At 38.7% G+C, this 12830-nt stretch overlaps 2 non-coding genes across 2 annotated transcripts; one reads left to right on the top strand and one right to left on the bottom strand.

Moving 5' to 3' along the window:
- Nucleotides 1–247: 247 nt before the first annotated feature.
- LOC112084720 lies at nucleotides 248–354 on the bottom strand. The gene has a single exon (XR_002898381.1). It is a non-coding gene; the product is annotated as a small nucleolar RNA R71 (small nucleolar RNA).
- Nucleotides 355–12041: 11687 nt separating this feature from the next.
- Nucleotides 12042–12147, top strand: LOC112084875. The gene has a single exon (XR_002898532.1). It is a non-coding gene; the product is annotated as a small nucleolar RNA R71 (small nucleolar RNA).
- The last annotated feature ends 683 nt before the right edge of the window (nucleotides 12148–12830 follow it).

Genomic DNA, 12830 nt, shown 5'->3' with positions numbered 1-12830 from the left:
GAACTCAAAGTTCCATGGATTGGCAACGGAAGATCCCTTGGAACACTTGGATCAATTTGATAAACTGTGTGACTTGACAAAGATAAATGGAGTTTCTGAGGACAGTTTCAAGCTCAGATTATTCCCCTTCAGTCTTGGTGACAAAGCACACCAATGGGAAAAGAATCTTCCAAGAGGCTCCATTCAAACCTGGGAGCAATGCAAGCAAGCCTTTCTATCTAAGTTCTTCTCTACCTCCAGAACAGCAAAGCTAAGAAACCAAATCTCTAGCTTCACTCAGCACAGCAATGAGAGTTTTGGTGAAGCATATGAGAGATTTAGGAGCTACACCAACCAATGCCCACACCATGGGTTTAGTGAGGCTTCTCTTCGCAGCACACTTTATAGAGGAGCTCTTCCCAAGATTAGAAACCAGCTGGATACTGCTTCCAATGGAAACTTTCTGGGAAAGGAGATTCATGCTGCTTTAGAGCTAGTGGAGAACTTAGCAATGAGCAATGACACTTATGGTGAAGACTATGACAGATCAAATAGATCTGAAGGTTCAAGCTTAGAATAGAGGCTCACTAGATAAGTTAAGGAGTTGAGGAATGAATTGGACAAGTTGAAATTCACCACTCAAAAGCCAATGCACTTTGTAGGATAATATGAGGAACCTTCTCAAATCTTTGAGAACACAAGTGAAGAAGGTCTAACCCAGGAAGAGCTTAACTACATTGGGAATCAGAGGTTCCAAAGATATCAGTATGGCAATGCCAATCAGAACCTCTCTTACAAGAATCCCAATGTAGCAAACCCACAAGACCAGGTCTATCACAATTCTCAAGCTCCAAAGAACTTTGTTCCCAAGAACAACTTTCAAGGGTCATTTCAACCCAAGAATCAGTTTGCTCAGAATCAGGGTTTTGGTCAGCAACAACAACCATTTCGGAGTACTGGTTTCAATTCACAGCAACAGAAAAAGACACCACCAGGATTTGGTCCACCGCAGTTCCAGCAGCAAGTGCCGGTTCAACACCAGTTTCAGCCACCATCTTGTTTATATTACAGTTTACATTTGTGTTTATATTTAAATTTATGTTTAAGTGGTTGATTTAACCGTCCATTATACTAAATAATCTATATATATTTATAATTTTTATTTTATTTCTGTTTCTTTTATGTTCATACTTTTATTTTTATTTTATTTCTGTTTTTTTATATATTCATAATTTTATTTTTATAATTTTTCATTATCTACTTCCGTTTCTTATATACTAAATAATCAATATATTTTTTTTTTTCTGTAAACTTTCATTAAAAGCCCAAATGGGCACCATTACATAGTTAAGAGCCCAACAACTCTTATTATTAAAAAACCCAAATCATAAGATTGTTGAGTAGTTAAAACAAGGATCTAAACTTAACACGTAGACATACACATGTGTTTGAAAGAGTTGAAGGAGAATATAGCACCACTGACACACCTTTTCATGCGCCGCCGGAACGAATCTGTCAATGAATTCTGGTGACCTTCACCTAAGAAATCTATTGATTTGAGTCTTTTCCTCTGAAACTATGCTTTGCATCTTTGTCATTTCTTCGGTGACGCACGCTGAATAAACGCCGGAAATACTAACCACAAAACACCAATCTTCACTGCTTCTAAGCTTCGCCAAACTTAGCCAAAACTGAGGAAACTTAGACCTGAGTCCATTGCTCTATGTTTGAGTGATTGGAAATGACAAAGAAATTACTCCACTGCGGATTGGAGAACCAGATGAAACTTAAAAGAAAATTGGTAATTAATCTGATGAGGTTGACTTCTAGAAAATCAGATCCAAATTCAAAAATATGAAAAAGAAAAAACATAATTTGGATCTGAAAGCAAATGATCTGAACAGAGTCAGAATTTATTTTCTGAAGAAAACGGAAGTGATCCAAACAAGTCGGAATATATACATTAATAAAACCAGATTAATCTGGTGAAAATTTGAAACTCAAGAATGAGATTGGAAATCACCTATCTATGAAAAATAAGGACATGTTTATTGGAAAAAACTCAAATGGGTTTTTAGTGAATATTTAAGTAATAAATTTAAGTTAAAGTTATTAAGAAATTTGGGGTTTTATGAGGTCCATTGAGAGAAACCATAAAGGGGTTTTAACATGATATTAACTTAAGATTCATTATTTATGTTGAATCTTTCCATTGTTTGAGATGAAGAAAATTTGATCGTCTCTTTAGTCTAAATTAATGTGTTCTTGATCACAAGAAGTAGCTTTTACACAATAAAACACAAAATCTAGATTCTAAATTTACATGGTAGAAAAAATAACGAGAAACTTAATAAATACATTCTTGTAATTCAAGAAGAGGATATTCAAAAATGAGAAGGAGACCAGAGAGTTAGTTCACTGAATGTTGCTTACAGTTTTGCTCGCAGAAGCTGGTAAGCACGAGCCTTGTTTCGTAGCTGAGTCCTTTCTTCTGTACAGAAAATTCGTATACCTGATGGCTTGTGGAATAGATCTATAGCCGTCTCCACCTTGTTCACATTTTGCCCTGCACCAAGACCTCATTTCAGTATATTAGCAAGTGAAATGCGAGAGAAACATAGAGTGAATTTTATTTTTTAGCCTGACCTCCAATGCCACCAGATCTAGCCGTTGTAAGTTTAATATCTTTGGGGTCAATCACAACTTCAACTTCATCAGCCTATAATAACAACAGGGAGAAAGAAAAGATGACAGTTTCGACCAGTTACTAGGTTTTCAGAATATCGAAAGATTAAAAATGCAACTTGTAAAATCTAGTTTACTTATGGCATGATGGCTACAGTTGCTGTAGAAGTATGTACACGCCCCTGTATTTCTGTTTGAGGAACACGCTGGACTCTATGGACACCAGATTCATATTTTAGCTTGCTATAGACACGATTTCCTTTTATCTCTATCACACACGTCTTGTAACCTCCATGTTCAGCCTTATAAAGTAGGAAGATTAGAAGCTAGATATAAGTGACAACATGTCTCCAAGTTGCTATACTTTAGTGCAATATTCTATACACACTCCTTTAAATGCCAGAAAACAGAGCGTATTACCTCAGAGCATGAAACCAGAGAAAACTTCCAAGAGCTGCGCTTGCTGTATCTCTGATACATGCGTACCTGCAAATAAAAGTCTAATGCACAGCAGATTGATTGATTCACTGTAAGATATGAAGCTTTCTGGTGTGGGTGCAGTGGGCAACACAAGTTTTACCCTAGACAAGCTGCAAGTGCACAGCAAACACAGTAGTACTTAAGGATCGAATTCACAGGGATTTGTGTGTTGAGGACCTCTAACTGATGCTAAAAACAATCGTAAACCTAATCCAATAAAAAAGGGTTTTGGTTTGTCACTAAATCTACTGTGCAGAGAATTAAAAAGCTGGAAATAAAAATCGGTTAAAAACTATATGAAAAACGGCGCTGGGTTCAAGGTTCATCTTTAGGGTTCATGTTCTAAAACACAAGGAATTTAGGCGAGAATTTTCTATGACTCTGAAACTAGGATAGACACATGTAAGATTAGCCAACTCTCGTCACTCTAATCATCTAATCACTCATTCATGGTAATTAACTCTCGCTCTCATGCCAGAATAAGATCATGCTTTGTAGATCGGAATCCATCTTGGCTTACGTATCCTCGTAGGTAGTTTTCGTCTCCTACGACGGTGACGTCCATAAGATCCAGTTGAGGCAACCCAGATACAACACTCTCGTGGCTCGGATATAACCTATGATCGGATTCTGGGTGATCAATCTAGAACTACCGCTTTGAGATTTGGATGAATGGGAGAATCATGATAAAAATCAAAATCCTTTTTCCTGAAAACCTAGATGTCATTCGAACATGGGGTCCTTTTGGATTACCTTTTCACCCAACTAGGTGACTACTCAGACATGGCTGAGGTAGACATCATCATCAGTTTAGAACTAAGAAGAAGAAAAGTAAAGAAACAAAAGTTGCAGAAAAACTTCTTTTATTGAAGACAGAGTGGCGATGGAGAGCTTCAACAAATGCATAAAAATAAAACCTAAAACTACAAATGAGTTCTCTCTCAAAGAGAAAAAAGAGACTCTCTTACAAAAGACCTAAAAATGAGTATTTATAGTGTTTCTCCAAGTCTGGGCGTCTAGGACTTGTAAATTGGGTACAGGAAGTGTCTTTGGCTTTAGTTGGGCTCCTGAGGTTCAGACATAGGTCACCAGGGGTGAAACCTCTTGAACCGTGATGGGAAGAAGGCTGGCCGCGGGTGAAAGCACTTGTGCTTGACTGGACTTGTGTTGATCGGCATTCAGTGCATTGATGATATCTGGAGATCTAACCGTTGGATTGCTTTGATTCCAAGTGTGTTGGAAAGCTGGGTGCCTTCTATATAATGTCTCCAAAGTTTGGGGATGCTCAGACGGTGAGAAGGTATTCATTGGTTGCCAAACTTCTGACAGTCTGAATTTATCCAAAAATGTACTTTTGCTCCAAAATGCATTCCAAAGTTCCAAGTTTCCTGAAAAGCCTTTTAAAACTACAAAACATGGAAAACACTTATAAAACTTTTAAAACTGAGTGAAAACACTTGCATAAGATACTGAAAGTGATCAATAAAAGTGGTCAAAATCAGGTGTTATCAACTCCCCCAAACTTAAACCTTTGTTTGTCCTCAAACAAAACCAAAGATCTGAACCTGGAAAAGAGGTTTGAAATTCGCAGGAAGTAACAAAATCTCAGAGACCATGCTTCTAAACCAAATTTAGTCATTATGCTCAAATCAGGGATAGTCTAGAAATTCTCACCAAAGCACAAGCATAACTAGTCCGTTGATCCGTCATGCGAAAATCTACACACTTAAACCTATCCTCCAGTCAACTAGCTCTTAACATTCATTTATAAGTTCATGTGGTTCTCATCAAAAGGACTTTAGTAAAGCAGTGAAGGCTAGGTATTTAAAATGACTGTTTAGAAGGTGAGGTTCTTAGTGTTTAGGTTTACCTTTTCTGGAGAGGCAAGACATTATGCAAAATAGCAAAAGAGGGTGGAGCTGTTGATATCCACAGTTTCCAGTCACATTCTTCTTGCTTTAAGATTCTTCATCTCCTTTCTTCAGGTTCTCCTCATAACTCCCCCAGACTTAGATTCTTGTCCAAGTTTTAAAACCAATGCTCACAAATGAATACTTGTAGCCTTTGCTTCAATTAATTTCGGCCAACCTAGACTCTTTTAAGCTTTTTGTTTTTCCTTTCCTTTTATTTTTTTGATTTTTTTTCGAAAAGGGAAATTGTTTTAGGATGTAGAGTCTTAGGAGACACAAAATTTACCTTTAAATTCAAGCTTTTTGAGGCACCATTTAGCTTTTGATAGATTATTGATGTTCCATTTTCCCCAGTTTCTTCAGTCTTTCTCTTGAGTGACCGAAAACCATATTGTTCCTCCCTATCTGGCATTTTTGCACATATCTGCTGATAACACCGTATTTTGACCACTTATATAGATCATTTTGAAATACATTTTCTATGTTTTTAATGCTTTCAAGTACTTTTATTACGTTTTTCTAGTATTTGTAGTTCCAAGACTCTTTTCAGGAAACTTAGGGAAAAGCTTAGCAAAATGGATAGAATACCAGATTTTCAGCTCAGAGTCAAACCGTCAGAATTTCACCCCCGATTGAAGGCCTTCTCGCTGTCTGATCCAGCTCAAATTTGGAGATTTCAAAGATGGAAGTATCAGCTTTCCAGCACACTTTACAGCTTGGCAATCCAACGGTTCAATCAAAAGATACGCGAAGAGCAAGATGTCCCGTAAACCAGCCGGCGAGCATTTCCACTCGCGGCCAACAGCCATTTCACCACGGTCAGAGGCTTCCTGACCGCGGCCAGCCATCCATTTCTCTCGGCCACGCACATCCCGACTGCGGCCAGCCAACTCCAAACTCGAAGCCCATTTCTGAAGCCCAAAATGATTCCCTCATTTGGAGAAACCCTAAGTGACGCCCAGAGATGTCTTGAGCACTATAAATACATGTCTTAGGAACCCTAATTCGTATCATCACTTTTTACACCATCTTGTTTTCTTATTGTTTTTATACTTAGCTTTTAGGGAGAGAGAGATCTATCTCTTCAACCCTTGTTCTTTCTTTTCAATTTTGATTTATGTTCTACTTTTTAATACTATGTTTTTGATTTCGTTCATCATGTCTGAGTAATTTTATTGTTGGGTCTAAGGGATTTTCGATGGGGATACATGTGTTCGATGAGGATTCCATGAGCTATTGAAGCCGAATCTTAGAACTTTTTCTTCTGAATTTACTTTTACTGCATGAGAGTAGCGTCATGAACTACAATATGATCCAGATGCTTGGTGACACGAAAGTGTTCATCCGGTGTCAGATCTAGTTTGGGAGAGCAAAACAAACATAGGAGTGGAAACCTACCTATGGGCGATTTGTGAATGCTGACGAGTCTTAAACATAATGCATCTCTTCTCTTTCAGGGCCAGAGTGGAAACCTACTGGTCAGGGTTGAGAGAAATAGTTTGTCTATGATCACAACAATGGCGTATTCATACGTCCGTGACTCTAGTTCGAAAATTTTAAGCTAAGATCTTATCAAAATTTACTCTCTCTAGCAATGTTTTGAATCGTTCATACCCCAGAGAAAACTTCCCTGAAACCCAGCGCCTTCTTTCCTATAGATTTACATCGATTTTCATTCAAGCTTTAGTCTAATATTTTTACTCTTTCAATCGATTTTCATTTAAGCAATTATGTTTAGCCGTTTTTCTTGTTTTTAGTCGATTTCATTAAGTTTAGTTATTAGATCATTTTAATTCCCGTATTTTCTAGTTAAGATTAGTTTTTACGTTTTAAAGACACCACCAAAACCCAAAAAAAAAATCGCCTGGTTCTAGACTTTCTTACTTTATATTTCTTTCGAAGGCTTTTGCAGGAAAGATCCTCCTTCCCTGTGGATTCGATCCCTAAGTACTACAATCGATCAGCTGTGCACTTGCGGCTATAATTGGACTCGACACTCTCATCAACACCTTGCGACGCTTGGCAGTCTGCCAAACGTTCACGAAGCTTCTTTTGAAAATTGAAATGATGGTTTTTTGGGTAAAGGGTGTGGTACCAGCTAAAGATGAATTGGCCATTTAGGACAACAAAGAGTGGTAATAATAAGGTGAAGTTGTCCTAGATGTGTATCATGATACCTGCTAAAACCAATGATGAGAAAATTAGATGTCAAGATTATGTTCAAGTGAAATGAGCTAGTCTATCCTGGCAGAAAGAGTCTCCATGAGTAGAAATACTCAAGTGGGAGTTCGTAGTGCAAGTACTCTAGCTATTGCCTAGTCTAGTACTAACCACAAAAGAAACTAGCATATAAAGTCTAGAAGCACATGGATCTTACTCATCATAGTTTTGTATCAAACATTCCTGAAAAATACTCAAGGTTTTTTAATAAGCATAAAAATTTAAAAATTTGCAGAAAAAAAATAAGAAACAAAGAAAAATAGATTAGTACGGATAAACATCCTCCCCAAGACTTAAATCACATTGTCCCCAGTGTGAAAAAGTTGGTGAGAAGATGGTGAAATAAAAGCAAAAGAGTCTAAAATAAAAGAAAAGAAAAATGGTGATAAAGCCGTGGGTATGATGTGGTGATGGATAGGCGCCTATGTCTCATGGCTGTCATCTGTCTCTGTGGCAGAGGAGTCATCATCAAACCGGCGGTTCTTCTTCAGTAGCCTCTTCATTCGCCTGTTGATCTTCTCTTGCTGGTCAAGCTTCTTCTTCAAAGCTGCAAAGTCTACATCACTCCTAGTGGATGCTCTAATCTGAGAAGAACTGGCTCTGGATAAAGATGGTGCAGGCTGAAGTCTCCTGCTGTTTGCAGCTACCTCTCTCTTGGCTTTTGCAGCCAGAAATTGCTTCATGGTCAAAGGTAAGAGTGGCAAAGATGGTAGGAAGTCGCCAATCTCTGGTTTCCATCCTGGGTCTGAACCATCTCGGAGACAGGGCATTGAATCCGATGGTAGAAGGACCTTGTACTCGGTGGAACTAGTGAAGAACTTGTAAGCAAATCCAATTGGGTCCATCTTGGCCCTAGTGATAGTCCTGTCTCTAGAGAACTGAGAGAGATCAAACTAATCCTCTCTAAGAGGTGTCTCAGCTGAAAAATCAACTCCTGCTGCTATCATAATTGAAGTAATGATGCTCCCAAAAGCTGGTGAGTAGCCATACAATCAGATGTAAGCATCTCATGCTTAACCTTCACTAGGTTCCTTGCGATGATACAATCAAAGCAAGGAAACCTGGGGTGGTCTGAGAATGGTAACTGTAGTGTCACCAACTCTGGCTTAAGGACATTCGCTTGGTTGGCTCGCGAAAACACAGTGTGGGCTAGTAGCTTATGCACATATCGGACAGCAGGATGAGAAAGTAATGATGCCTTGGACCTTCCTTTGTTATAAACTCCATAACCCATCAGTTTCCAAAGATCCTCATCTGGATCCTTCTCCAATGCACTTTCATCACAATAAGGCAACTTCAAAGCATCACACATCTCTAAGATGGTAAGAGAGTAGAGATGACCTCCAATAGAGAAGGAGAGTGTGCCATCTAGAGCTCTAGGAGTAGCTCTCTTCTTGTAGCTCAAAGTTGCTGATGCAAGGAACTCCTTGGTGTGGCTCTCATAGGTCTGAAAACTTTGCTCCATGAATGATCTCATTCCAAGCCTATCAAGATACCATATCACATCTTCTCTCATTCCAAGCATCTCAAGAGTTGAGTAGTCAATTTCTGGAGTTGGCTTGATCTTCAGCTTCTCAAGTTGCGTCAAGTAGTTGATGTCTGAGTCAATGGCATTACCAACAAACTTCACTGTCGGCCTAGAGGAAGACTTGACTTTTTGAGGTACAGATAGCTGAGTGGAGGCTCGCTCAATCTCTCCTGAAAAGATTCTTCTTTGCACGGCAATGAAGGTGGATAGAGGTTCGTCATCACTCAGTTGTGTCTCGTTTAATGCGTCATATGTCTCCTGCGAATGGGGCTTTTTCGCATGAGAACTCGTCTTGGTTCGAATCAGTCGAACTTAAGAGAGATCCATGACCTGCAAAGACGAAACTCTCGAGACAAAGAATGAATCAAGATTATTTGGTATCTATTTTTATGAACAAGTTGTTTATAGAGCTATCACAAACACATTAACATGACAAACAAGCTGTAAATGCATCAAACATTTATTTCTGGTCAAGTTCGAATATTGATGTTCAACACATGAGATTTCTAAATCAAGATGATGTTAATGCTCACTCAAATATAATCTATTCTTGTTTTCTATCAACAAGAACCAAACAATCCAGATTTGCAAAGCTGAATGAAACAGATCTCCAAATTTCGATTTGCTCAAAGTCTCAAATCTCAGATTTTTGAATATTTCAAATCTCTATGGTCTAAGTATTTAATCATGCAATTAAACTACCCAGTAGTCTAGTCTTAAGTTCAAAGACAATCTCCAATCATCCTACGGTGAATTTCTACTCACTCAAAAAAAACCCTAAATTTGAGTTCTTAAGGAAAAGTGAGAAATTTGGTACCATACCTTTGATGAAAGTGTTATGTGATGATAGATTTGGAATCTCCTTTGAAAAAAAGTGAGACAGGTTCGAAAATTTGAAGCTAGTTTGTCAAGTTTGAAATCTGGTCTTTTTTCTCAAAATCTCCAAGCTTTGTTGGGGAATATGAAGAGGAAGACCTTTTTGATCTTTTAAATCATCTTTTTCTTTTAAAAAGGTGTTTTTCCTAAGAAAAACATTATTTTTAAAAGTTTAGAAGACTTACCTTGGCGTGTTTAACACGAAAATTATGCTTCGGGAACTTCTCCGTTCAATCCCGGAATAAATCGGATTTTGAAGTTCCGGTTTACAATAAGTCGGGAAAAACTTGCTTGGGAACCGAACTAGGGCAGGCCGCGGGCCAGGCGCACGCGACCTCGGCAAGGGCTGGTTTGGCCGCGGGCAAGGGACGCGGGCTGCGGTAAATGATGGTCCGGCCGCGGTAGAATTGATCGCGACCCTGGCAAATGCTTCTGGGGGTTCCCGGTTTCTCCCTTTTTCCTATTTCCTCCTATCTTTTTGTATTTTCTGATTTTTAAATGTTTTTGGTTTTTTTTTTGGGTTTTATGAAAGCCTGAAATGCAATAAAAGAAAAGAAAAAGATCAAATAAAAAAGAAAAAAAAGAAAAAAAAATCTTACCAAATGGGTTGCCTCCCATCAAGTGCTTTTGTTTAAAGTCTTTTAGCTAGACTCTAGGCAGGATTAAGATTGAGAAAAAGAGGTACGATCTCTTAAAGTGAAAGTCCTTGGGATCCTTCTTAGCATGAACTTTGGATCTCCTTCATCTTTGAATCACAATCTCTTTTCCTTTCTTAAAGATTTTTATCTTTGAAGACATGTCTTGTCCTCTCAACAATTTCTTCAAGATTTTTCTTTTTCTCCTTGATGATGTCTGGTGACACCACTATCTTGATTTTCTCAAATTGCCTGGATGCAAGTGCTTTTAGTTCCCTTTTTTGTCATCCAACATCTTCTATTTGCTCTTATCCTTGCGGTTTGGAGCTTGATCCAGTGTGGTCTTATAGAAAATTTTCCTGTTCACATTTAAGAAAACTAAACAACGATTTGCATGGTCAATAACAGCATCTACAGTAGCTAAGAATGGGCGACCAAATATCAAAGGTCTTTCTTTGTCGTTGTCCATCTCTAAGACTTGGAAATCAGCTGGGATAATTTTGTTTCCAATGACCAGTGGCAAGTCCTGTATCATTCTTTCTGTCCTCTTTTGAGACGAATCACCAAAGATTATCCTTACTGGAGATTGGGACAAATTTACCTATACCAAGTTTCTCAGCAACAGATTTTGACATAACATTCACATTAGCATCAGAATCACATAAACAATCTGAAAATTCAATTCCAAAGATTGAACAAGTGAAGGAAAAATGCCCTGGATCCTTAGACTTTTTGAGTCTTTGGTCAGGCAAGCGTTTGGGTACCTTAATGAAAATGACTTGGCTTCTCTCATGCTCGGTTTTAGAGTCCTTCATGAGAGGTTCAAGTGTCGATTTTTCCTTAGAGTCTGCGACAGGTTCTTCTTCCAAAACTGCTGTCATACCATTGCAAAACTTCTTTAGATTATCCTCTACTCTTCTTGGTAAGAATCCTGGTTGTCTCTTCATTGAATCTGCAGTCTTACCTATCTGATGTTCCAGCTTCTTTACATGGGTTGCAAGAGATTCAAACTTCCCATTCAAGTCATTGTAGATGCAATCGATCTTCACTCCCATTTCCCTGATTGACTTCTCATTACCTTGAGTCGTCTGCATCATAGTTTGTTCAAACGATTTTACCTGGTTACTTAGCTGGGAAAGGGTTGCTTCTAATGAGCTGGTCTGTGCTTGTTGAGGATTAAAAGGTGGTCTTTGTTGGAAGTTTCCTCCTCCATAGTTCCCATTTTGAAACTTGTTTTGAAAACTCCTTTGCTGCTGCGGATAGGACTGGTTTTCGGTTCCTTGATTCCTGTATGAGAGATTGTTGAAGTTGGCACCAGAATTCCTGAAGTTGTTGTTGAAAGCTGGACTGAATCGGTTATGGTATGCTTGAGCTCCCATGAAATTGATTTCTTCCTCTTGGTACATGCCATCTTCTTCATATTTTCCATCTTCTTCATTTCCTGCAATAGTATCACAAGCATGTATATTCTTATTTTGAGACTTAAGAAGTTGACTTACCATGCTTTTTAGCTCAGCAATCTCCCTTGATTCATGACTAGTGATAGTCTTCTTTGATCTGTCATACTCAGGGTTGTTGTTGCTGTTAGCTACAGCTAGATTTTCGATGAGTGCTCTCCCTTGTGGTATGGTTTTTGAACTGAAATCTCCATTGCTGGCAGTGTCAAGAGAAAGTTGATACTTTTGCTGTAATCCTCTGTAGAAAGTGCTTAGCAGGTTTGCTCTAGAGAAACCATGATGAGGGCAGTCTCTCTCATACTCTTTGAATCGCTCCCAGACTTCATAGAATGATTCTATTGGGCCTTGTTGGAAACTTCGTATATTGTTTCTCAGCTGGTTCGATCTTGACTTGGTGTAAAAATGTTTCAGGAAAGCTGACTTGCATTCTTCCCATGAAGTAATAGAACCAGATGGCATAGATTTTAACCATCTAAAAGCTTTATCACTTAGAGAGAAAGGAAAGAGCTTACACTTCACATAGTCCACAGTTTCAAGAGTTGTTCTCACCATTCTAGAGATTTCTCTAAAAAGATCAATGTGGTTCATTGGATGCTCAGTAGATATTCCATGGAATTGATTCTGCTTCACCAAAGAGACAATCTGAGGTTTTATCTCATGATCTCCTCTTGGAACAGGAATTTGAATAGCTGATCGATTTTGGAAGTGTTGATGAGGTGCATTGAAATCGGCAATGAGTCTATTCCGAGGCTGTCTTCTCGCAGGATTGGCAAGTTGTATGGGTCCATTGGCTTCTTTACCATTAGGTAGAACAATGTTTTCATCATTCCTTCTTTCTTCAGGATCGACTTGGTCTTGTCTCCTTTGGTTATCAGCGGCTTGAGCAGCATTTGCAGGGACTCGGTTTCCCTCTTCATCGAGTTGTGGCTGGCCATCTTCTTCATGGGCAGCATCTAGGTCATCACCATGAATAGAATCACGGTCATCATCTCCAATGTGATCCTCCTGATCACGGTTTAAAAGATCTTCCCGATGGGGATTCAGATTGGCCATCTTGAGC

This window comes from Eutrema salsugineum, unplaced genomic scaffold (assembly GCF_000478725.1).
Source record: "Eutrema salsugineum unplaced genomic scaffold, Eutsalg1_0 scaffold_4, whole genome shotgun sequence".
Taxonomy (NCBI): Eukaryota; Viridiplantae; Streptophyta; class Magnoliopsida; order Brassicales; family Brassicaceae; genus Eutrema; species Eutrema salsugineum.
The sequence above is the reverse complement of the archived record's forward strand: the minus strand, read 5'-3'. Positions and strand labels throughout refer to the sequence as shown.